Raw genomic sequence first — 25,398 nt, 5'->3', positions numbered from 1 at the left:
GCACATATTTCAATAGTTTTTTATTTCTTTTGCTGCTGTTATTATCTGTGGGCACTATACTTGGCAGTCTTTAAGTTAATACCTTAACATCAACTTTTTTTAAATGTAATAATCTTTTTTCATGGGAAGGGGGAAAATGTCAAAGGATTTAGATTTCCAAGTCTCTTGAACAAAGGAAGCGCACTTGGAGGCAGCGACCCTAAAGAGCACTCCCAGATATAAACTAAAGTCACTGTTCACAATATAACCCTTTCACAGCACATGAGGAAATAGCCGTAGGAGAATCAAAGCCATCCATGACCTAAAAAGGCATTGGCTCCATGCAGGGCCAGCTAGGATGGGGAACATCAGGGAATATAAACAGTGTGAGACAGACATAAAGCAGTTCAGGTTTTACACAATCATGGCAACAAAGTGAGATTGATTCAGGACTGAATTAAGCTCTTTATATTGTTTCTACTTAAAAAGGAAATGTATTGACTACAGTCCTCCTCACAGATTTATCTTTCCTGACATCAAGCACATTCATAACCTATTTTAAATTCCAATGAACAATGCTGGGGCTTAGGAAAGTGAATACCAGTGTGTTCACCAGAAAGTTGTGGAAGCTGGGGAGAAGCTCCTCTGACTTTTAATTGCTCAGGAAACCGGCACAATGTAGATTATGTTCTTATCAGTCTTAACTTCGAGTTAGGAAAAAGGCTTATCCAGGATGCCTGAACTTTAGAATGGGTCTATCTCTGGAGCCATCTTAGGGACCACGTGTGGTGTCACTTTGGCTTTAGGCTCTTTTTTGTAAGCATCTCTTGCAGATATCACTGCTCCCAGGCCTGGGCCTGATTTATCCGGTCTAGATAATGTTTCTTCCCTCCCTTCAGATTTTACCAAGCGCTGTGGGCACTGACCGCCCAAAGTCAGCCTGGCCACATCCTACTCTTGAACTCTGGGAGCTCCAGCCGGCCTTCAGGATTCCAGGATCTTAGAACTCGTCATCCAAATTTGAAGGCAAATTGGAGGCACAACTAGTATGCACACTGCAACAACAGCAAAAGCCCTCTGGGAACATGGATATGAGGTCATCCCTCTGTAGGATAAATCCTATCCCTTTAAGGCAGCTAGATTTCAAAACTCCCCACCATCTGGCACCAACTCATCTTTTCAGTCTTTTTGCATCCTGATCAAAGACAAGGTCCAATCACGTATGTTGGGCCCGCAGTTACCCTGCATGCTTCGGGCTTTATAATCTCCATGCATTCGACCATACTGCACAGAGCCAGGAGTAAGCTCTGAGCACCACCAGATATGGCGGCCCAAAAAAGAGAAGAAAAGTTATTCAGTCTGCAGACAGTTTCCTAACATTTAACTTGGAGTTTTCTCCCTGAATCCCTGTGGGCTCTGAGGGGAACCTGAATATCTAATGACCTTAGAGCAACACCCCAGGCCCTACCAGCCTAATGCCTCAAGGATGAAAAGTTCCCTGGTTCAACAACGTTGCTTCTCTATAGGTCAGGACACTCATCCCAGGTTACACAGTAGCACTGTAGCACTGTTGTCCCACTGTTCATCAATTCACTCAAGCGGGCACCAGTAACATCTCCATTGTGAGACTTGTTACTGTTTTTGGCATATCGAATACACCACTGGTAGCTTGCCAGGCTCTGCCGTGTGGGTGGGATACACTCGGTAGCCTGCCAGGCTCTCCGAGAGGGATGGAGGAATCGAACCCAAATCGGCCACATGCAAGGCAAATGTCCCACCTGCTGTGCTATCACCCCTCTGCTAGGTCACACAGTAATTTAGTGGACAGATCAAACAGTGACACCAGGAAGACTGAGAACAACTTGACCAGTGACCCTGAGTCGCTGTGGCAGAAGGTGTCTGGTGCCAGGCACTGACCCTCATACCTTCCTTGAGGTGGGTCTCAGGTGTTGGAAAGGAAGAAATATGTGGTTCCCATCACAGAGCCTCTCAGGGGCAAAACACTTTAATAAGGCTGGGGACAAAGTGTCCTTTCACCATCAAAGATGAAGACATGGACAACTTTGCCCTGCCTGGCCTGGAGCAAAGGGGCGTCAAGTAACCGCGCCCTCCTACACAGCGCTGCTGCTGTCTCTCAGGAGAAGGCTCTGCTCTATCAGACAGACTCTGCTATCACCAAAGCTCAGACAAAGTTATTCCAGAGACACTCCAATAAACTCAAATCAAGTCCAAGGTTCCTATTCCCGGGACTTCAGCCCTGTCTCCACTCGGCCCCAAGCAGCACACGGCAGACTAATATTAGATTCACAGTGAAAGCAACAGGGCAACTGGCAAGCTGCATGGTCGCATCTGCCTGCACCTGGAACAGAGACTTTTTTCTTAGGCTTTTCCATGTTGTGGCCATAATTTAGTAAAGGCATTTTCTAGATAAGAAAGACAATTTACTGAACCTGAATACTTAGTGACACAGAGAGAGGGGGGAGGGGGGAAATCCACGTTCGGCACTCTTAACTGAACCCACCCACATCACCTCACTCACCTGGACCACCAAGCCTGTCACTCCTGGCTGGAATTTCTCTTCCAGGCTTCCATACACCACTACCACTACACTAGCCTCGCAGGGCTTGGTCAGTGTGAAGCCCAAACTGCAAACATATTCGAGATACCCATGAAGTTTCTGCAACCTAAGGGCCAATTTAAGTTCTTCGTATAGGGTTTCCAAATGGCCATCAGGTCCCTAAAGCTTGACACTCAGGACGTTTGGCTCAGGACGCTTCTTTGGGGCTGCCCTGTCTGTACTCTGTACTCTGATACCACTAGCATCCCTGAAACTGTGACAATCAAAGACGATCTCCAGACAACCAAAAGGGGTAACTTTGCTTCTGAGAATGATGGTCTCTCTAAATTCATTCTGTTCATTCCTTTATGTTTAGGAACTGGGAAGAAATTGTCCTATGAGACTGCTAAAGGGTTAAAGATAACATGTTGGGTCAGGTGATGCTAGATCAGCTGCACCTGTGGTGGAGTCCCAGTTCCATGTCTTACAAAGACTTTAGGTGCGTCAATTAGCATCCTTGAGCCCAAATCCTTCAACTATAAAATGGAAATGGGGGGTGGGGGGAGCATTTGACCACATAGGAAGGCCAGAGCAACAACATAAAATGATAAGTGAAAATTTCCTGGCATGGGGTATCACTGTACCACTGTATCACTGTCATCCCATTGCTCATCGATTTGCTCAAGCAGGTACCAGTAACGTCTCCATTGTGAGACTTGTTGTTACTGTTTTTGGCATATCGAATATACCACAGGTAGCTTGCCAGGCTCTGCTGTGCGGGCAGGATACTCTCGGAGGGACAGAGGAATCGAACCCAGGTCAGCTGCGTGCAAGGCAAACACCCTACCCACTGTGCTATCGCTCCAGCCTGGCATGGGGTACATCCAATAAATATTAGTGATTATCTGCTGGCCCAGAAAATTCCTTTTAACGAAGCCTACAGTTTAGTTTTCTATTTTGGTGGCCTCTGATCTTCCCCCTCCTTCCTATGCCCTTCCCACCTGTTGAATCCCTCTGGTTTTACCCTTTGACCTTAAGGAATCTTTCCTGCTGGTTCAAAGGCATCTAAGGTTAAAGTGAAGGGAAAAGCACATGCATGAGTGTGCACGTGTACACACACACACACACACACACACACACACACACACACACATGACCTTTCAGATCTAAGCTTCCCCAGACTAACTTTCCAGACAAAGGACTGCATTGTTGTCTAAAAAACAAACTTTTCCACAGGGAGCCCTTGAAAGAGCTATAAAAATCTCAAAGTCTCCATCCTCTTCTCATTCTCCTCCCTGTTCTATCCCTGGCATTGGCATATCCCTTCTGCTCTCAGACTCTCCACTTCCTGATCTGAAAGATGAGGGTTTTGGACCAGGGTGCTTTCTATACCCCCATCATCACAAAAGCTGCTGTTTGCCCTGCAATGTGGTGGCACGGGTGGTAGCTGGACACACCTTACAGCTGGTCCTTAATGAGGACTAGGACCACAGAGACAAACATCCCCTGGCCGTCCTGTTCCCTGGAGAGCCAGCTGGGTCAGAGAGAGAACACAGTGGGGAAGGGATCTCTGGAATCCCATATGGTTTACTGAGCCTGCCCAGAGTAATTCCCTCATGCAGAGACAGGAGTTACCCCTGAGCACTGCCAGCTGTGGCCGGTGCAAAAACAAACAAACAAATAAATGGATGTTTACAGCTACTGGAGTGGGAGGCCCACGGTAAAATGAAACCCTTCCCGCCCCTACCCCCCCCCCCCCGCCCACAGAGGCCGGGCAAACTAGTTCCTCTAATCCTGTTGCCACCTCAGGACAGTGGGACCCTCAAAGCAGCAGAAATGAGGGGACAGACTGTGAGACTGTGACTGGAAAAGCTTCTGGTACAGCACCGGTGTATGCGTAAGGAGGTCTGGGCACGCCTTCTTTTCAGGTGCTATTTAAAGTTTGTAATACAACTCCACATCACTCTCCTGGGTGAAGCCCTTCTCTTCTTTCCAGAAAGCCCTGTCCAGTTCCCTGTCTGCCAAGAAGCCTTCTGGGCGCAGTGTTTCTAAAGGTCCAAGGTCATCAATTTCCCAAAGATTGATGAAGGGAGCCAGGGTCAGAGCTGGGGGGGAAAGGGTTCAGTGACAGCAAGTTCCCTGCCCTAAGAACTTCCTTTCTGCAACTCTGGGGAGATGAGTCCTCCCCTGCCCCACCCCAAGATAACTCCGACATCCACCCTCAACATCTGCATAGGTTTAGTGCTCACAAGCCCAGTGTGCTCAGGAGGCACAAAACCACCCTTGAGCCCAGACGGGAAAGTCAGGATAGCTCTGCCCTCCAACCCCAGAGCACAGCGCCCACCCCACTGCCCACGACAGAAGACTGGCTTCTCTCACTCCCACACAGAGCTGCCTCACAACTCTCCAGCCGTGACCCTTCCTTCCCCTGCCCTCACCCAAGGACCAGAAGGACTCCACCGTGCCAGGATGGTCCATGAACTTGAACCCTCAGGAAGAGAGACAAGACCAAAACCTGGAACTCAGGAGATGTAGGGGTTGGCCCAAGTTCTAGAGCTAGTTCCCTGACAGGGCTGAGGTGAGAAGAGGGCCTCGGGACTCTCGACCTACCAAGCCTCTTCCTCCCCCTTTTTCTCAGTGGCTGGTCGCCTCCCGACTCGGTCATCACCACTGTTCTAGGTTGGCAAGTTTGCAATTGGCCCCACATCTTTCCTGGGTCTACTTCTCGCATCCTCTTAGCACCAACACAAGGAACCCTAACATGGATGAGGACTGCAGAGAGCCACTCCCACCAAGACACACAGCTTTGCTCCTGTCACCCCAGGATGAGAGGGACAGGCTAGACTCCCCTTCGGTCCATTCCACCCCCTCGGAGTCACATTCCTCTTGCCATCTGACTCATGTCTCTCTTATGGCCAGCCATGAGCCAGAGTTCTTCCCCTGCCCTGCTAGCATGCTGCCCCCCTCCTGGGAATCAGGTTCACCCACTCGAGCCCACCTGCTTGCATCCTGCTCCACTATGCCCCCCTTCCCCTCCTGCTGAGTTATCTCTGCCCATTGCACTCCTTCCTTTGGCAGGTTCCCTTCCCCCATCCCATCTATTGGTCCTGCTCAGCCCTGTCGAAGATGCCCTCCAGCCAGGGCAATCTCTGACTCCTGAGCATCAGCCCTGCCCGCTGAAGGCCTGGCCTGGAGTCACTGTGCTGGTCTGAACGCTACCTACTCACCAAGCCACAAATGGCCACCCAAGGACTTGGCCCTGTTCCTCCTACCTCCAACCTCAGCCTGGCATTTATTCCAAATACTACCTAGCACCTCTAATATGCCTGAAAGTTCTTGTCCTTGCTCAAGAAACCTCCTCACCCATCTTAAATGCCACCTGCTTTGGAACCCTTCCCCCATTTTCTCCCGTTGAGGACTCTGTGTTGTTTTACCTGGGACCCCCACCCCCACCCTCACAGGCTGTTCTCAGGTCCCCCCATGACCTCCTGGAGATCCAGGTCATTTCCTTGCTCATGGTTGGATCTTCCCCACAGTACCCCTTATCAAGAAGATGTTCAATGAATGGCTTTCACAGTGAACTGAAACAGAATCTACCCCAACTCTCAGGCCAGTCCAGGCTCCTGGGTGGCCTCAAGCCTCGTCCATCCAAATGACCTCTACTGTTCTTCCAAGATTGGACTTGGGCCCAGACTGAGTCAAATGACCTCTTATCATTCTTCCAAAATTAGGCTTTCCTCTTTAATTACGCCTTATCTAGCCACGCTTGATGTGGATTCTAATTACATAATTACTTCAAGCCCTGGGACTTAAAAACAAAAAAAGGAAAAAGAAAGGCCTGTGGATGATGCCACAGGTAAGCAAATAAAACAAATACACACTTATCTACACTGGATGGTATTTTATTGTTCATATGGGAGTTTTTTAAACCAAAAAATAGAATTCTCAATGGACCTTCACTGACATTAAGGTAAAACTCTCCCTGGGAAAGAGTAGAAGAACTTCATGGCAATGCCTAACCCTCTGGTAGACTTTAAAAGCAATCTAATGGCTATTACCCTTTCTGCAGTGAAAGCAGGGAGCTGTATGACTGGGGCATGGTAGATTCTGAAAGCAAAACCAGGGCATCCTTCTAAATTCCCATCTTCTTCTGCATTCCAGGTACACACTGTGCCACCTCTCTCCTTGAGCACTTCTGCCCAATTCTTCCCCACTAGACTATGTCCATCCTGCAAGCAGAGGCCTGGTCTCATCCATCTTTCTATCCCCAATTCTCTATCCCATCCAAAACTGGGGGGTAAATGGGAGCATGCAGGTCCTCCTCCTTCTCGAAGCCTTTCTCTCTCAAGGCGCTAACCTTTCTCATGCCCGGCCTTCTAACATGCTGGTCTCTCTGGCCTCTTCTTTGGTCCCCCTGCAGTCCCCTTCCCATTTGATCCCCACCACACCTTGCAACTGCTCTAGCTAAGTCTTTGGCATAAAAAGCCTTTCAGATCTCCAGAGGTCACCAAACTTTTTGATCCCAACTTTCTGTGGTAAAATTGCTTTAAGCATATTTATTTATAGGTTAATTATAAACCTTGCACTAGTAAAAATAGGAGAGCTACATCATCCTTTCATTTGAGCTAAAGAATAAACAAAACTGTCCCTGATAATGTTTTCTTCCTGCCTCTCCATGGCTATCTTGAAAGCTCATCTCCTGCTTGGGATGAGAAACAACAGGTCAGCAGGAGTGTTCCGTTCTCTTTGTAAGACAGAAGCCGGGTGGAGAAGCCAAAACTGAATAAATGAATGAATTCACTTATGGCACAGAGAGTAAGTCCATGCTTCGGGCAGACACATGCCACCCTGAGATAGAATGTGACAAGAAAACAGCCCTGGGGGACTGGAACTATTGCACAGCGGGTAGGGCATTTGCCTTGCACGCGGCTGACCGGGCTCAATTCCCAGCATCCCATATGGCCCCCTGAGCACTGCCAGGAGTAATTCCTGAGTGCATGAGCCACAAATAACCTCTGTGCATCAGTGGGTGTGAGAGAAAGAAAGAAAGAAAGAAAGAAAGAAAGAAAGAAAGAAAGAAAGAAAGAAAGAAAGAAAGAAAGAAAGAAAGAAAGAAAGAAAGAAAGAAAGAAAGAAAGAAAGAAAGAAAGAAAGAAAGAAAGAGAGAGAGAGAGAGAGAAAGAAAGAAAGAAAAAGAAAACCACCCTGGCCAGTACTCATGGCTCCTAGAGATGATGGGAAAACAATGATTTTCCAAAGGCATGTAACAAAACCGCTGAGGCAGATGCCATAAAGAATGTTCCACACAGACACCAAATCCTGAAAGCCGTGGAAAGGGGTGTCAGACAAGGCTACCCCAAAGTGCTGCTCCAGTGAACAGGGAATGAGTAGCAGTACTCCCTGGGCTAAGGAAACTGCAAGGGCAAACACCAGCACCACCACACCCACCCTTGGCCAACAGAGAAGCCTACAAGGAGTCACTAATGGCCTATAATGACATCAGCCAGCGACCAAAAGAGGGAAGTCCTCTTCTCCTTTGCTCCTCTCTACTTAAGACCATCCCTAACTTCAAATCTCTAAAGGCATCACTCAGGCCAGGGATGAAGCACAGTAGGAGTGTAAGCTTTGCATGCATAAGACCCTGGGTTAGAGTCTCTGCACAAAAATAAATGGATGGGGATGGGGGGGTGTAGCAGGTCATGCAGCCCTGCTACTGCCCAAGCTCTGAGTCAAACAGAGCAGACAGACTGTCTGCATCTGCAAGGGCAGATCCCACCCTTCAGAGGGAGGAAGAGCCCCAGAAAGACACCCTGGAAAGCTGGCATGGTGCCCCAAGCTTTACCAATCAAAGGCTCCTGAGTAATTCAATTGTTTAAAGAGAGTTTTCAATGTTTTGCACCTTATGGCAGCACTCTTTCTTCCTGGTCTGCCTTGGAAAGGAACACCCTAAAACCCCTTGAATTGGGGATTTCCACAAAGTAAGTGCCAGTCTATGTGCCAATCCATGGACATATGCACTGGCCCTTGAGGGCATCTGCTTGCCAAGTTCTATATTCTTTGATGGATGGACGGATCTTGATGAATCCAGAACCAGTCTCCAACTGGTTTCCATCCGTGTTCCTTTGACCCAGAAAGGGAAAATCAGTTATAATGATGCTTCAGGGAAATATTTAAAAGAACTCATAATTTTAATAATTAAAGGTAAAAAAACAAGACCGCACATTGTATTGCAGGTCAGCAGACTGCAAGGCCACCTCCTCTAAGAGCTGTTCTCGCAAGGAGTCACGTCTTTTATCAGTACCCAGGCCTGCCTACCATGGGGCTCACCCACTCACACCTGCCAGACTGGCTCACTCAGACACCATGTCCAACAGGGAGGCCCCACTGCAGACACGAAGCCGTCCTTGGCCCAAGCTCATGGGCAGAACAATTTGGCTTTCAGCAACCACCAAACCTTGCTTAGGCCCTGGGCCCTCTCCTGAGCATTAGCTTTCCTCAGCCGCTCTATTTCCTGCCCCCCTGTTGGGATTTTGTTTTCTTTTGAGCTTTATCCATTTTGTCCTGCTTAAAGCAGGACAAATCCACTTGTCCTGAAGGGCCTAAAGTCCACTGTCCAGGATCGTGGGACAGGCTGCAGCTCTCCTAGGTCCCACGTCTACCCATGTCCTATCTCATCCCACCTTCAAAGACTGCACTGTCTCTTGCCTCTACCCACCTGCATGTACTGTCTATAAAAGGGCATTCAAACACTGAAGAATCATTCACATGTATATTATAGCACCTTGTAAATAATCCCCAATAACAATGTAACACAGAAATGTTCATACTTCCATTCCCACCCCACTGGCTTTCTGTACCCAACTATAACCTCTATCATTTTGTCCTGGCCAGAAACCGTCACGCAAAACTGGATCTGCCCAACTAAACACAAACTCTAAGAACAGGAACCTGCAGAAATCTCTGAATTCTGAATCTGCAGAACCTAGATTCTCTCTTTCTGTGTCAAACCAGGACACTGCCACCAGGTTCCACACCAATTCCAGGCAACAAGAGAAACTGTTTGTAGTTCACAAAGTATGTGCCAAGGACACTGCATACTGGGAGACCAAGCTCAAAGGTCGGCCTACAGGCTGGTGTTAGTAATCGATGCATAAAGCATCCTATAAATGAGTAATGAGTTTTTTGCATTGACAGGCAGAAGAGCAATGCCAGGATCTGGTAAGCACCCATTCCTGTTACAGCTGCTGTGAGCTAGAACCTCACCCATCATGATGGAAAGTCAGGAAAACGATGGGCAGTGTCCATGACAGATGAACATCCAAGTGCTCATTACTCCAGACCATTGATTCTCAGGCAGAACATGTATTTCCATGTCATGCTGAGAAACCAGGTTGTCGGGAACAGTCTCATCCCAGGACCCACCATTACTAGATACCTCTCCCAGAGCCCATCACAGGTCTCTCCCTCCTTGTCCTGAGTGCCCACTTGGGTAAGACAAGGTAGATACCTCACTATTCCCGCACATTCTGTATACTAAAACCCTCCTACTTCGGAACCTGAAACAAACTACTCAAAGCAGCCAGTTCTCTCAGTGTTAGCAAGAAAATAAAATGTGGGAAGGCAGGGACAGTGTCCACAAGTCCACCAATATTTCTTTAGTGAATAAACAGGACTATGATTTTGTTTCTTTGCTTGTTTTTTACCCACACCCAACTGTGTTCAGGATTTATTCTTCACTCTGTACTCTGGAATTATTCCTGGCAGTGCTCAGGAGACCATAAAGGATGCTGGGGATCAAACCCAGGTCAGCCGAGTGCAAGGCAAGCACCTTACCCTCTGTACTTTCTCTCAGGTCCCAGGACTATGATTATTAAGGCACATTTAAAAAAAATTATTGAATCACTGTGAGATAGTTACAAGCTTTCATGTTTTGGTTACAAGAACACAGTGATCAAACATCCATCCCTCCACCTGTACACACTCCCCACCACCAATATCCCCAGTAAATGCCCCCTTTCCCACCCTCCCCCTGCCTCCATGGCAGACAATATTCCCCATACTCTCTCTCTACTTTTGTGAATTATCGTAAAGCACTTTTTTAAAAAGTTTTTGGTGGCCTCCTTGGTGGTATACTCAAGGGCTACTCCCAGCTCTGTGCTCAAGGGCCCATGCAGATCAAACCCAGGCCTCCTGCATGCAAAGTATGCATCAGCCCTTTGAGACTTCCTAAGGTGCCACAAGCAGGTGGTGATTCACCCAGCAAAGGAGTCACTGTTCCATTTCTGAAGCCAGCATCACAGCATTTTTCTCCTCATCAGCAAAATAGGGCGTCTCTAGGGTACCAGGCTATAGGAGATGGACCTGCTAGCAAGAACAAGCAGTGGTAGGGGATGCCAAAAAAAAACGGTTTCCATCACAAAGCTAAAGAGACAGTACAAGAATTAAGGCCCTTGCCTTGCATGTAGCTGTTCCTAGTTCAATCTCCAGCACCCTTCTCTAGTTCAACTTCTGCCCCCTTCTCATTCTCAACAGAGCCACCAGCCTTATAGAGTAATTGCTTTGAGTCAGTATAGTTGCAAAGATTTACATTACTGCAGTCTCAATCTCTCTCTCTCTCTCTCTCTCTCTCTCTCTCTCTCTCTCTCTCTCTCTCTCTCTCTCTCACACACACACACACACACACACACACACACACACACACCACTATTAGTCATGCACTAATTCCTTTCTCTATTTTATTGCTGAGGCAACTGAGGAACAGAGCGGTCATTTGCCCTGGGAAACAGCAGCACCAGGATGGTAACCCTGGCTAGGAGCAGACAGCAGAGACCATACTCTCAGACCACTCCCCCACCTCAGTTCCAGACAAGAGCCAACCTCCAAGAAAAAAGATCTGCCTCATCTTAGGCCCAGCCAGCCACATGACCTTAAACAAATGGTTTTTCTGTGCCTCATTGCTTCCACAGTGAAACAAGGCTAATCACAGATGCCTGCTCCAGAAACAGAATCTCAACTCTGTAGTCCAGTGCAGGCAGCCCAAGAGGACGTCTGAAAAGGTGGGAGGAAATCTTCTATACCTGTGTTGTCCGCATGGCAGCCAAGAGCCATACACAGTGAATGAGCACTTGAAATCTGGCAGGTATGACTGAGAAACTGAATTCTTTACTGCATTTCAGTTTTCATTAACTGAAGTAGCCATGTGTGGCTAGTGTCTGTCATAATGGGATATACAGTCCTTACCTATAAAAAAATACTAGAACAGTGAGCATCGTATCCCTTTGGTCACCACTATATCCCCAGGACCAGCACAGACCGTGGTCTACTGCTGCTATTCACTATCTGTTGAGCAAATCCAAAGCAAAGGATTTTTAAAGGCTTCCAAACAGCTTCATGTCCCAGGCAGGCACTGACTCTGCAGGTTCCTAGGCCAGTGATCTCTAACCTGAGCCCAACAGGGAGCATGGAGAAGGGCTCTATACTGTGTTGGAGAAGGGCTCTCATGAAGAAAATTTCTCCTCTGGAGCTGAGTCCGTTCCCCTGAAATTTCTTCTTACTAGTTTTGGCACACTTAGTTCACAAATTTATGGAAATCAAAGTAAGTTATGGGGGTTAGGGGGGAGCCCTCAAACATTTGAAAATGTAAGTTTAATGCTATAAATGCAGAAGTCTATCCTTTATTCACTTTTTTTGGCTAAGCTGAATCCCATCTTAAGTGTCATTGTCACTGTCACTGTCATTCCGTTGCTCATCGATTAGTTCGAGCGGGGGGTACCAGTAACATCTCCATTGTGAGAGACTTGTTACTGTTTTTGGCATATCGAATACACCACAGGTAGCTTGCCAGGCTCTGCCTTGCGGGCTAAATACTCTCGGTAGCTTGCCGGGCTCTCCTAGAGGGGTGGAGGAAGAACCCTACCTGCTGTGCTATCGCTCCAACCCATCTTAAGTGTAATATATGATTAAACAAAGATAAGACTGTGGTGTGTTTGGAGTGCTAGACTGAGGCTGGAATCCAGAATCTTTATCTCCAGTGACTCCATCAACCTAGTCCAAATCCCTAACCCCATAAATCACTCAGACAGAATGCATCCAAGTCCCAGTATGTTATGTCTTGTTTTCCAAGCAAGGTCTGGGGATTGCAGCATAACACCTCCTATCTTCATATTTTCTTGATGATATCTAACAAGTATGATAAATCTCCTGTTGTGCCAAGTTCTATGGCAAGCACAGAGGGGTGATACAGCAGTGACAACAATGTGGCCCTCACCAGAAGCCCAAAGTCTAGAAAGAGTAAGAAGGCAAATCTCCAGCCTACTTTCTAAGATCAGGAGAGTCACAGAAACCATACACAATCCATTTTATGTGACAGATGCCACAACAGACATATGTACTGAGTGACAGCCTTAAAAGAGACCCAGAAGGGGGCTGGAGAGATAGCACAGCGGGTAGGGCGTTTGCCTTGCACGCGGCCGACCCGGGTTCAAATCCCAGCATCCCATATGGTCCCCTGATAACGGCCAGGGGTAATTCCTGAGTGCAGAGCCAGGAATGACCCCTGTGCATAGCCGGGTGTGACCCAAAAAGCAAAAAAAAAAAAAAAAAAAAAAGAGACCCAGAAGGGTCCCAGAACTGTGCATAGCACATAGCAGTACTTGGTTGAATGAGTTCAATCAGACCTTGACTCCCAGCTCATTTTAAGGCTGGAGAAACCCAGACCTAGATGACTTTTCAAGGTGACCTAGGCAGTTGGTGATGGGACTGGATCTAACACCTGGGTCCCGTTGCTCCTCAGCATAGCAGCCCAGAGCTCTGTCTCACCCTCACCCTGCTTCTTAGCCTATGCTGCCTGGGCAGAGCGGCAGCCTCCACTGCCTGTTATTCTCTCTATCTCAGAATAAACAATGGGCTTACTTTCATGAGACTGTGTCTCTGGAACACTCTTGAATTCTGATGACTAACCATATGCACCCCATCTCAAAAACACATGTTCAATCATTTAATAAAGTTACCCTGGGAATATACTGGAAATCAGGAAGGAACTGGATAAAGAGACAAACCAAGTCAAAATTTGAGCATTGAACACTGTCTCTCCTCTCAGGCAGAACCTCACTGAAAGGCAATGTGGAGTCAATCCATTTTTCAATGTGAGGGAGACAACAGCAGAAGAAAATTGTCCACAGAACTTGAAGTTCGAGGGGAGCTGACGGTCCTGCAGTAGCTGGCTGAGGTTTCTCCTTCATCCGCTAAGTGCAAGCAAGGGTGGAAACCACTAAGCAAGTGGCATCTTACACCACAGAAACAGGAGAAGGCTCAGGAGTCAGAGGTACGTGCACAATGTGGGGGAAAACTGGAGGGGTTAAGAAGAAACACTGCTGAAAGCTGATGCAAGGAGCATCCTCTGACCCCACGGTCCACCCTAAAACTGGTCTAGTCCGTGAATGTCCCTCCCTCAAATAGCAGAAGGTGGAGATTTACTGTTTAGGCAAATGATACCAGCCATGCTCTAGACTGAGAGAGGGATACAGCTGAAGGAGGGAGACCGGGAAGCAACTTTTAGAAGACAGAAGTGAAATAAAGTCAACATGCCAGAGTGGCCAGCCCCTTTCCCCACTCTCCCATCCCAGGATACAAAACAACCACGCAAACCCAACACTCCTTCAAATATTAATTTTAAGCACTGACATCTACATGTGCCCAATAGGAAAAGAGGGGTGCTCTCTTTTGGCTCACTCGACAATCAAGTGAACGAGTCTCTTTCTGTAGCACAGCTCTGAGGCAGCATCTGTGTCTATTCTTTTTTAAAATTTCTTTATCCCTGGGCCGGAGCGATAGCACAGCGGGTAGGGCGTTTGCCTTGCACGTGGCCAATGTGGGTTCGATCCCCAGCATCCCATATGGTCCCCCGAGCACCGCCAGGAGTGGTTCCTGAGTACAAAGCCAGGAGTAACCCCTGAGCATCGCTGGGTGTGACCCAAAAAGCAAAAAATAAATAAATAAAATAAAATAAAATAAAATTTATTTATCCCTCTTCCTTTTGTTGTTGTTGTTTTTGTTGCTCTGAGAGCACACACTAGTGGCAGGGCTTGTATTCTTGGCTGAGAGGCTTGCACATGTGGCCACAGATATTCTCATTGCTGTGCGAGTCAGGAGTCACACGTGGCAATGGTGCTCACAACTTAGTTACAGTGCTCGCCAGGTGGGGCACACTTTAGCTGTTGTTCTAATTCTTGGTCACTGGGAAGGGGAAATCACATGCTTGGTTGAGGCACCGGGGATGCCCAAAGGTAGTGCTGCTGGGAGGAGCATGTGGGGTGGTGCCAGGACCAAACTCAAGGCTGAGGCTTTCTGTACATGGACAGACAAGGAAAAGCTACATGGAAGGATCACTCCAATGGAAAATACATCCAAGAAAACAAGCAAGAAAAGGGGACTGTTGGGGCTGGGGGGAGAAAAAGAAGAAAATTAAGGTAAGGAAAGGAAATTTAAAAAGAAAAACACTAAAATTCAATAGAGCCATCAAGGGGAGTGGGAGGGAAATGGCTCAATGTGCAAGAGCAAGTGCTCTGCATGTGGGGGGTTTAGAATCAATCCCTGCACCACATGGTTTCCTGGCTACCCCCAGGTATGGCCTGGAGGACCCTTATACTGCAGGGCCCCAACAATAACTCATCCCTGACCCTAGCATCAAGCCATTAGTTACCCAGTCCTTTGAGTCAAGTATCACTGAAGTGATCCCTGGGCACCCTGAGCACTAACTGGGAGGCCCAAGTGTGTGGGGGGTAGGGGGGTATGGGTGTGCATGTGCGCATGTGTGTGTGTGTTTGTGTGTGTGTGTGTGTGTGTGTGTGTGTAAGAGAGAAAGAGAGAGGAAGAGAGAAAGGGGGGGGAGAGAGAGAGAGGGAGAATTTATTACACCCATGAAACTTGAGCAGTATTTACAGTAGAAAGAAAGGAGGAAAGTAGAAAAAAGGGAAGGGAAGGGGATGGGGAGAGGGTAAGGGAGGGGAGGGAAGATGCAGGCAGGGTGATAGGGAAAAAGCATAGGGCTTCATTAATCTATAGGAAGACAGAAAGAAAGAATATCTGCATGAACCATAAAAAATGGCATTGGAGGGGCTGGAGTGATATCATAGTGGGTAGGGCGTTTGCCTTGCATGCAGCTGACTGGGGTTCGATTCCCAGCATCCCGTATGGCCCCCTGAGCACCGCCAGGAGTGATTTCTGAGTGCAAAGCCAGGAGTAACCCCTGGGCATCGCCGGGTGTGACCCAAAAAGCAAGAAGAAAAAATGGCATTGGAAAAGCTGGTAATTTACAATAGAAATACCTAAAAGAGTCAAAAGTGACTGTCATAAACAGAGAGAGAAAATAAGTTCACAAAGATGCCCATATCCTAATCCCTGAAACTATAAGTGTGTTTTATTACAAGGAAAAACTAAGGTTCTATGGGGACTTAATGTTGTTTAATAACTGCATAGAAATTAATATTCTGGATTTTCTAGGGGAGCCCACAGTAATCATAAGAGTTCTTAAGATTGGAACTGAAAGAAAGAAGGGAGTCAAAAGAAGATGGACTGTTTCAAAAGCTCAGAAGATTCAAGTGGCCATTGCTAGCTTTGAAGAAAGAAGGGGACCATGAGCCAAGGAATGCAGGCGCCATTTAGTCTAGAGCCTTGCTTCTTAGTGTGGATGATACCCCATGGAGAGTCACGCAACTGGGTGTGGAGAGTCATGGAAAGCTTTTCAACTTATTTTAAAATAAATTTATGATGTAAGTTTAGTAAGTGTTTGATCTGTTTACCTGCTTTCTCTATCTCTATGCCCAGGGTCCCTTAAAATTCCTCCTATGCCAGAGAGATAGTATAGGAGGCAGGGCACTTGCCTTGCATGCAGTCAACCAGCGTTGAATCCTCTGCACTCCATATGGTCTCCCAAACTCTGCCATGAGTGATTCCTGGGTGCTGTGCCTCCTGGCTGTGAGCATCACTGGGTGTGGCCCCCAAACAAACAAAAATCCTCCCATAAAAATGGGCCATGAGAAGAAAAAGTTTAAACTACCTTGGTGTAGATGACTTTTCAGGAAAGAGATTCATTTCAGAAAGCAACGCAGGCCTGTGAATACACTGTCACTAGCCCAGTGAGACCCTTTGCCTTCTCACCTCTAGGACTAAAGCATGGATGTGCAGTGCTTTATACTATAACTCTGGCACTCACTATTGCTGCAGAAATAGTAAATCACATCCAATGACTGACAAGTGAGGACCTGGAACAGAATCTTCTAAGGAGTCTCAGAGCATTGGCTTTTAAAGCCACATACATGACTTGGGTACAAACTAGAATTTAGTTGAAAGAGAGAGGAAGCAGATTCTCTCTTGCCACAGCTCACAAGCGAGAGAAGGAAGTAGCAATGGCAACAGGAGAAGGGCAGACACTAGTGGAAAAAGGCCTCTGGCAAGGGATCAAGTCCTGGTGTGGAACCTCTCCTTAGGACATGGCAGAATTCTGTACTTCTGAGAAATAGATGCTCTGGCAGGCAGCAGGAAAGGTCACAGGCTTCTGAAGCCGGGGTATGGCACGTGATGTGAGGATTTGGGATGGGCATGGACAACAGAGGGCACAAGATAAACAACATTTCCTGGCCATGAGCTGCACTTAACCATGAAACATTTTGCATACTTTTCTTTTAATTTTTGGGCCATACCCAGCAATGAAGTGACAGCACAGCGGGCGTTTCCCTTGCACATGGCCAACCCAGGTTCGATTCCTCCGCCCCTCTTGGAGAGCCCGGCAAGCTACCAAGAATATCCAGCCTGCAGGGCAGAGCCTGGCAAGCTACCCATGGCATATTTGATATGCCAAAAGCAATAACAACAAGTCTCACAATGGAGACGTTACTGGTGCCCACTCGAGCAAATTGATGAACAATGGGACTACAGTGCTATACAGTTCTATGCCCAGAAATGCTCAGGAGTTACTCCTGGCTCTGCTCTCAGGGATTACTCCTGGCAGTGCTCAGGGACCATATGGGATGCCGGGGATGGGGATCAAACCCCAGTTGGCCACAGACAAGGTAAATGCCCTAACTGCTGTATTATCTCTCTGGTCCCCTTAAGTACTTTTCTACTAGAACCATCACAGGCACCTCACAGAATGCAAATCCCACGGGACTCTTCCCCATACAACTGGACACTTCCAGGAAACTGCTTGTTGGAGAGGTCCTCTTTAGGCAAGCTACCCACTGACCCCTGAGCAATCCATGTTGTCTGTAATTAATCCATCAGAAGAAAAGCTTAAAGATCAAACACTGCAGAATACATCTGTCCTATCAGCAGCCTCTAGATGGCTTCCTGCCTTCCTTCTGGCACCAGATCCCCACCAGGTCCCCACCAGCACTGATCAGAAAGGGGAGAGGCAGCTGGGTCCTGCTTCGAGTCACTGAGTCGGCTCTGCCCCGGGAATGAAAGAAAACCAACACACTGAATTCTTCCAAGATGTGTTCTCTTGGCCACAAGCCTGCCCACCTCGCCCACTCTAAGTATTACCAGCATCACCAACAAGAACTCCAGTTTTGCCATCAGCACCTCGACCCCTTAAAGTTACAGAATTTAGTTACAGAAAGAATTGCAAACACTCTTTCAGTGGAAGGAAGTCAAGAAATAGGGCGAATCTCTAGGGTGAAGGTGTCCCTTGTGGCGATAATATAAGCGTGGAAATTTTTTCTATTGCTATAGCTGGTTTATTGTGGTTTTCTGTTATTGTTATTGTTATTGTTGTTATGAAAACAATAATAAACACATGATAGCAAGTTGGGGATATTTTGTTTGTTTCTATAGTCGTAACTGACCGCAGAAGAGAAGGGAGGCAGGAGGCGGGTAACCTCAGCGAAAGGCCACACCAAAGTGAAAAACAATTTAATAGGGTTGGGTCGGTTTTGTGTGTAAAACACAAATACATTCAGAAACAGTGAACTCAACTGACTTCAAATTAAGAATAGAGAGGATGAAATTTTAATGACTCACTCAGAAACAATATTAAAATGTACAACAAAGAAATTGGCAGTAAAGAAAAAAAGATAGGGGAGACGGGCTAGGAGAAACATACAGCATGAGGAGAGTAGAAGCTGTGGGAAAGAAAGGAAAAATGGTAGAGAGAGGTGTGGAGAAAGTAGGATGGGAAAACATTAGGACACAGCAACAGACACACATGCTGAGCCAGTCACACAAAGCAGGAAGAATAAATCCACAGAGATACTCCATGAGCATGAAGAGTTAAAGTAAGCAACACACAATACATGACTGGTTGTTGGCGTGGGCTATAGATTTCAAAGCATTATCACCTTTTACCTTGCCTTTGAATGGTTGCTGATCTGGTTAACCACAGTTCACAGCTCTTTAATTGCTCATTGAAATGGTCTGAGGCTTAGCTCAGGTCAGAGGTGCCTCCAATGAGGTGGAGTCAGTAAATCAGTCATCTCCAAGTGTCGCCTCTGAAAGGGGAGGGCCAGCAACATGAGCTCAAAGAGGACAATGCACCCACGAAAGTTAAAGGGAAAAAGACTGCTTGAGTTAAAAAATATTAAAAAAGGAAAAAAAGAAAAGACTTTGTTTTTTGGTTTTTGTTTTTTTCAGTTTAAAAAAAAAAATGGAGCACTGGGTCCTACCTCAGCATTCTCCAGCAGCGCCCTGGCCACACCTGACCTGACACAGGGTCACAGAGTGAAGAGCTACATGCCCGATATCTGTGCAACCCAACAGCCTCCAGTTCACACTGCAACTGACAGCGGGATAACGAGGGAAATTCCAAGGAGAATTCAAGAGAGTCCCCATCCAGCCTAGACTCACCAACCTGAACTCTCGCTAAGCCCCCACCACACTCCCCAGCTTTGTCTAAACCAAGTTGCTGCTTACTTACTTGCCAGCTGCTGGAGCCTCCCCTCAACCCCATCCCTCTCCCCTCCAAGCCAACTATCAGTATTTCCTGTCCCCTTCTGACCTCTCTGTCCCCAGCCTGCTACCTGGTCCATTCCTCCTACCTCTCCCTTCTTTCAACCACTATTCCTCCTTTCTTTCCTCCGCCCCTTCTTGGAATCATTTCTCTCTGAGGAAGAGGGGGCTTAAGAGATGGGTCCAGAACACAGGAGCCAGAATCTGTCCACCTGGGTTTCTGCCCCAGCTCTGCATTGCTAGCTGTGTGACTATGTGACCTTGGACAAACTGCCAAACCTCCAACCACTCAAATTCCTCAGTGAAGGAGGTTGAATCTGGCAATCACAGAGGTTACTTCCAACTCCAGCACTCAAATATCCACCTGTATAACCATAAATAAAAGCAGCGATCTACACGCACTTAAAAAGAGAAAATAAATCCTAGAAACCAATCCCTGTCATCATCTCTCCCGCCAACCACCCGTTCCTGACGTCCCATGCCTCACTCCGGGCCACTCTCCATCCTTTGCAGACAATAAAACCTCGTGAGGGGCTAGAGTGATATCACAACGGGTAGGGCATTTGCCTTGAATGCGGCCGACCTGGGTTCGCTCCCCGACGACATCCCATATGGTCCCCTGAGCACTGCCAGGAGTAATTCCTGAGTGCAGAGGCAGGACTTAACCCCTGAGCATCGCTGGGTGTGACCCAAAAAGCAAAAAAAAAAAAGAAAAACCTCATGAATTTCACTCAGCAGGGGAAAGGTGAATCTGAATCCAGCAGCAGCTGGAGTCCTGAAAAGTTTTTTTTCATGCCATTGACCAATACTGTAAGTGTGCCATCATCTTAACAAATGACCAAGAATCTAAGAATGCCATCACAAACTGTACTTGTGACCCTACAAACAGCAATGCTCTCAGGAACTCAAGAAGAGGTCTGCTCCCGGACCCTGCCATTTGCCAACAAGGACGCAAATCCAGAGAGGAGGCAGAGCCCCAAGCAGACTGGTGGCCAGAATCAAAGCTTTCCTCAGGCCCAGAAATCCTTTCTCTACTCTTTTATTTTTTTATGAAAACCATCTATTTCATTTGTCACAGATGAACACCAAAATCACCAGCGAGTGTCCTTTACAGCGAGTCTAGCATGTCCAGGGCAGAGCCCAGAGCTAAGTTTGGATGATCAACTGGCTACTAACGCATAAAGGCTTTTCTCCCCATCCTAGAACCCTGCCCATTCATTCATTCCCTGCAAAGAAAATGCCAGACTCTACTATCTGTATTGAACTCTATTTTGAAGCGGGAATAACTGAACAGTTCTTTGTTGGGTCAATGAGAAGCATCTTCTGGTCCTTCCCCACAACTCCTACCTCACCCCTCAAGACCCCTGATCCCTTCTGATCTCTCCAATTAGAATGAAAGAAAAAGGTAAGAGGAGGGGAAGGGCCAAGAAGAAATGGGTGTCTGAGGAGATGGCAATGTACTGTCATCTCTTCTGCCTGCAGAAAGCACTGCTTGTCACATACCAAATCCTTGTGAATTGGTCACCACAACTAGCTCAGGCCAGGGCCCCCAGCTACAAAATACACTCTCTACAGCCCCTGAAAAATTAACCCTTTTCTAGCCATCCACTCTAAACAATGTCCAGGGCAAAAGTAGCCAGGGACCAGTCCTCTCTCTGGTCCAGGAGCCTAAGGTGCCCGGGCTTGGCTGGCAAGGCTCTAAATAAAGCAGCATTGAGAGGGTGGGGCAGGACATTGGTGGCAGCGTCCTCCTCACCACCTCACCCTCCCACCCCCACTCTCTGCACAGCCCTCACCTCACCTATATAGGGGACGCTGGTCAGAAGGCCCCAGCATGTATTTCTGTCATTGTAGCTGCTGTCCCCACCTGCTGTCCACCTCACTTTTAATTCACCCCCCCTTTTCTTCAATCGCCACTAAACCACCTTTCCAAGCCAAAGCAAACACAACAGTGAATCTCAACAGTGAACTCAAACACGGAACACTGGGTGGGGGGGTGGGGGGTGGGGGCTGGATACAGGCCCGCCTGGCCTGGCCTGGCCTTCACTTAGGAGAGGAAAGGACGCTCCGTGGGGGAGGGGCGGTGTCAGAGGCCCGGCGTGCCAAACAGGTTCCATGATGTCTCTAAATGAATGTCCCTCCTATTGATGGTGAAATCAGTTCGGGCCATGTTATCAGGTCAACCCTGTGACAAGAGGGTCACCCCAGCGCTCAATTTAAAATAAAAATCCAAAAGCCCAGCCAGAACATGCTGGGGAAAAACCCAGGGTCTAGATTTAAAAAAAAAAAAAAAAAAAGAGCCCGGCTCAGCATAATCCTTTCTGCTTTTATGTAGCAATGTAATAGCCTAATAAATTCTGTCTTCCTGAAGAAAGCATGCACCGATGAATTTCAAAGCCATCGCGTAACAGGGGATGCACCGGGGATGCACAGCACATCGCCCACCCCCCTCCACCATGAAAGGCACAGAATTGCCTCTATCCCCCTCTCTCTTGAATGGCGCTGCCGCTTCTCAAGGAAGGGACGCCAAGCGACGCCGTCAAGCTGCCAGCTGGGGGCCTGGGATGCCCACGGAATTGCGAGAGAGGAGTTGCTCTCTGTTCATAGGTGGCTGCCTAGCAAGATGCTTGCCAGTCGCTCCGGGGGACGAAGGAGGCGCCTGGGAGAATGGGCAGACCCGAGGTTCCCGGGGACGGCGGGGACACACGCGGACCCTCTCTTTGGAGGCGGGTCCTTAGGCCAGACCGGTCGACCTTCCAGCCCCTCCGGCCGCCCGCTCCTCCAGGGGGGATGCTGATGGGCGCGTACACCTGAGACGCCTGCATCCTGCCACTCGCGCCCTCCTCCTTCCTCCGGCTGCTGCAGAGGAGCCCCTCCTCGGTAGTTTCACTTTACAGCAAAAACCCACCGCCCGGGCGAGGCTGTCTCCTGCACCTATATTGCAGCCAGCCTGGAGCAGGCTGACGTTCTTTCCCGGCAGAGGCCATGATCGCACGGAGCCCCCACCCGCACCCCGCCACCACCACCCCTCACACTCACGTACACACACAAATGCTCCAGAACCCCCGCACCCTGGGCAACTTTCCTTGCAAGAATCGGGGATCCACCAAGCAGACAAGAAAGGTTGCTTTGATGGAAGGGGATGGGGGGGGAGGCACGATTTCCTCCCTGATTACTCCGGGAGATGCTCAGAGGACGGGGGTCCCACCCACCCACCCACCCTCAAGTCCTTCCAACAGCTGGCCCTTTAAACGCGCCTCCTCCGAGAGCCGAACAAAGGCGCCGCCCGCGGGGGCCGGGTCGGCGCACGCCCCCCGGGGCCGCGGCGGCGGACGGGCGAGCGGCGGGATCGGGCTTACCTTGCGGGTCGCCGGGCGGGCGGGCTGCGCGCGTCCGGCCCCACTCGCACTACACGCTGCAGTTGGCCCCGCTCTGTTTTTCTGGGACTCGCTGCTGACTTCACCGACACTCCGCCACCGGCCAATGGGCTGCGGCGACCGCCCCCCTCATTAGCATGCGGCTGGGACCGCCCACTCCGGCGGCGCCCGATCGGCGGGCGGGGCCCGGGGGGCGGGGCCGGGGCCTCGGCAGTGACAGGAAGGGGCGTCTGTGCCAATGAGAGGCGTGGAGAGCGTCCGCCGCCCCGCCCCGCGTCATTGTGAGCCGAGGAGCGCGGGCCCGCGCATCTCCCCGCTGAGAATACGCGCGCGCGCGCGGGTCCGGTAACCCTTTCTGTCCTGGAGCCCCGCGGATTGGCTGTCCTCGAGAGATCGACCCGGAGGAGCTGTGCGAGAACCCTGGGAGTATGGGCCGGAGTGATCGTAGGGCGGAGAGGGCGTTTGCCTTGCACGCGGCCGGCCCGGGTTCAATCCTTGGCATTCCATATGGTCCCCTGCGCACCGCCAGGAGTAATTTCTGGATGTGAAACCAGGAGATACCCCTGAGCACTACCAGTTGTGACCAAAACAAAGACCAAAAAAAAAAAATCCTTGGGAATAAAATTTTACAATCAAGCTATTTTGAGAGCACAGATTATTGAACTGCTCTGCCCCAATTTGTTCGCCTGTGAAATGACATGCAAATAGTACCTATTTTGTAGGCTGTGTGATGATAACAGTTAACTTAACTAAATTCTTTAGATCAGTGCAGGGTCATCCACTACAGAAATGTTGATTGGAGTCCTTATACTCTATTTCAGCCTGTGTGTTTAACACTTCCTTAAATGTTTTCTCATTTGATCCTCACAACCCAGTAGGAGAGACATAGTTACCGTACCCAATTTTGCAAGTGGGCAAATCGAGCTGTGGTCTAACTGGTTTTCCAGTGGTTGTAAGCATGGCTCTTCCCTCATAATTTTTCCATATTAGAGAGAGTCTCAGGTAGATAATTGGGTTCAGTGCTAATGACTGAACAACTACTCTGGCCTCCTAGGATGCTGTCAGTATTATAGGATGGAGGGGGAGCAATTAATTGGTCCAAGTCAGGAGGGGGGCGGGGAGCAAGCAAGTAGCTGCCTGAAACTTGCTGCCTCCAGTCCTAGATCTCCATACATACCTCTAGGACATCCCTGAAGGGACAGCATTCCTCCCCTGCATGGAACACAACTGATTTTGTCAGCTGCCCTTAGCAAGACTAGCACAGCCTCAGCAGCACACCCTGTCAACAATGTGTGTGCGGAGGTAAAGACAAGCCTTGATGACTGCACAAACTGATGGGCTGTACATCTGCTTAGGTTCTTAGATGTCAGGGAACAGTGACATGTCTTTGCTATAAAACACCTGCTCTCTTCTGCTGTATAAGGGAAAAAAAGAGAAAGAACAATTAGGAGACTCCTAGCCCCAGGAGCTTTCATTATAACTAAGAAGGGGGATGGGGGGAAACACTCAAAAACTATTCTGTCTTGAAAAATCCGCACTCCTCTATGGGTCTTCCCCTGTTGCACCTCATTTTGCTGCTTCGCAAAGAATGCCGAAAGGGGTTTCAAGCTTCATCCACTGCTCTCCATAGTTCGTGCCAGACAGTCCTCCTGAGCCTATAGAGCAATAAAATGAGTAATAATTATTGAGAAAATACTGAATTTGTGCTAACAGCTGTACATCTATTAACTTACTAATGCCACACAACTTCAGGAGATAACCATTGTAATATCTTAAGCTTATGTATGGAAGAAAATCAGAAACAGAGAAACTAAATAGGTTGCCTACCCAGAAAATCTCACAAAAAAGAATAGTAAAACTATATAACAGAATATATCCATACTGCCATGGAAAATAAAAAGATAGGGTGATACTTAACACTCAAAGGTGTTCATATATTATTGAATATAAAAGTAGGTTGAAAACTAGTTTTATACTGCAGGTCCATTATTATTTATGGAATAATGAGTAGTTATTTTCTACTCACCTATATTTTTCTGATTTTTGTCCTTCAGCACTATCAAAATATTTGATGAAAAATTAATAAAATCAGGCCGATACCAGCGTATTACTTTTGGTTCCAGAAACTGCTTGCAGACATTCTACCAGACTATCAACTAAGCCAGAGCCCCACGCCGGATGATGACGGGAAATAATCATCTTTTTCATTTTTTTTTCCCTTTGTCAGGCAGTGTGGTGATTACTAAACAGGCGCGGGACGAGGGGGGGAAAAAATAGAAAACTTATGTAACAAACAGCGGGACTCAATATCTCTACATTCTCAGCAATGGAGAGCTATCAAATGCTTCCTTGACAGTAGGACTGTCTTTTTCTTTTTTGGGGGGAAACCCTAGCAACAATAGTGAGTTATGTGTTGAAACATGGAATGTAACCAAGATAAAGCGTAAACAAAGTGAAACTTATCACTTACAAGGGCGGGGACGGGGGGGCCGGGAGGGGGCGGGAGGTATACTGGGGTGGTTGGTGATGGAATATGGGCACTGG

At 48.1% G+C, this 25,398-nt stretch overlaps 1 protein-coding gene across 50 annotated transcripts in view; it reads right to left on the bottom strand.

Annotated features, from left to right (window-relative positions):
- The window catches only part of SORBS1 (sorbin and SH3 domain containing 1), a 242,969-nt gene extending 220,019 nt beyond the window's left edge, over positions 1–22,950 (bottom strand). For all 50 annotated transcript variants that reach the window (XM_055119308.1, XM_055119309.1, XM_055119317.1 and 47 more), the window contains exon 1: positions 22,837–22,950. The gene's annotated coding sequence lies outside the window, so the exon portion shown is untranslated. The remainder of the gene's footprint in view (positions 1–22,836) is intronic.
- Positions 22,951–25,398: the final 2,448 nt, after the last annotated feature.

Source organism: Sorex araneus, chromosome 11 (genome assembly GCF_027595985.1).
Source record: "Sorex araneus isolate mSorAra2 chromosome 11, mSorAra2.pri, whole genome shotgun sequence".
Lineage (NCBI taxonomy): Eukaryota > Metazoa > Chordata > Mammalia > Eulipotyphla > Soricidae > Sorex > Sorex araneus.
The sequence above is the reverse complement of the archived record's forward strand: the minus strand, read 5'-3'. Positions and strand labels throughout refer to the sequence as shown.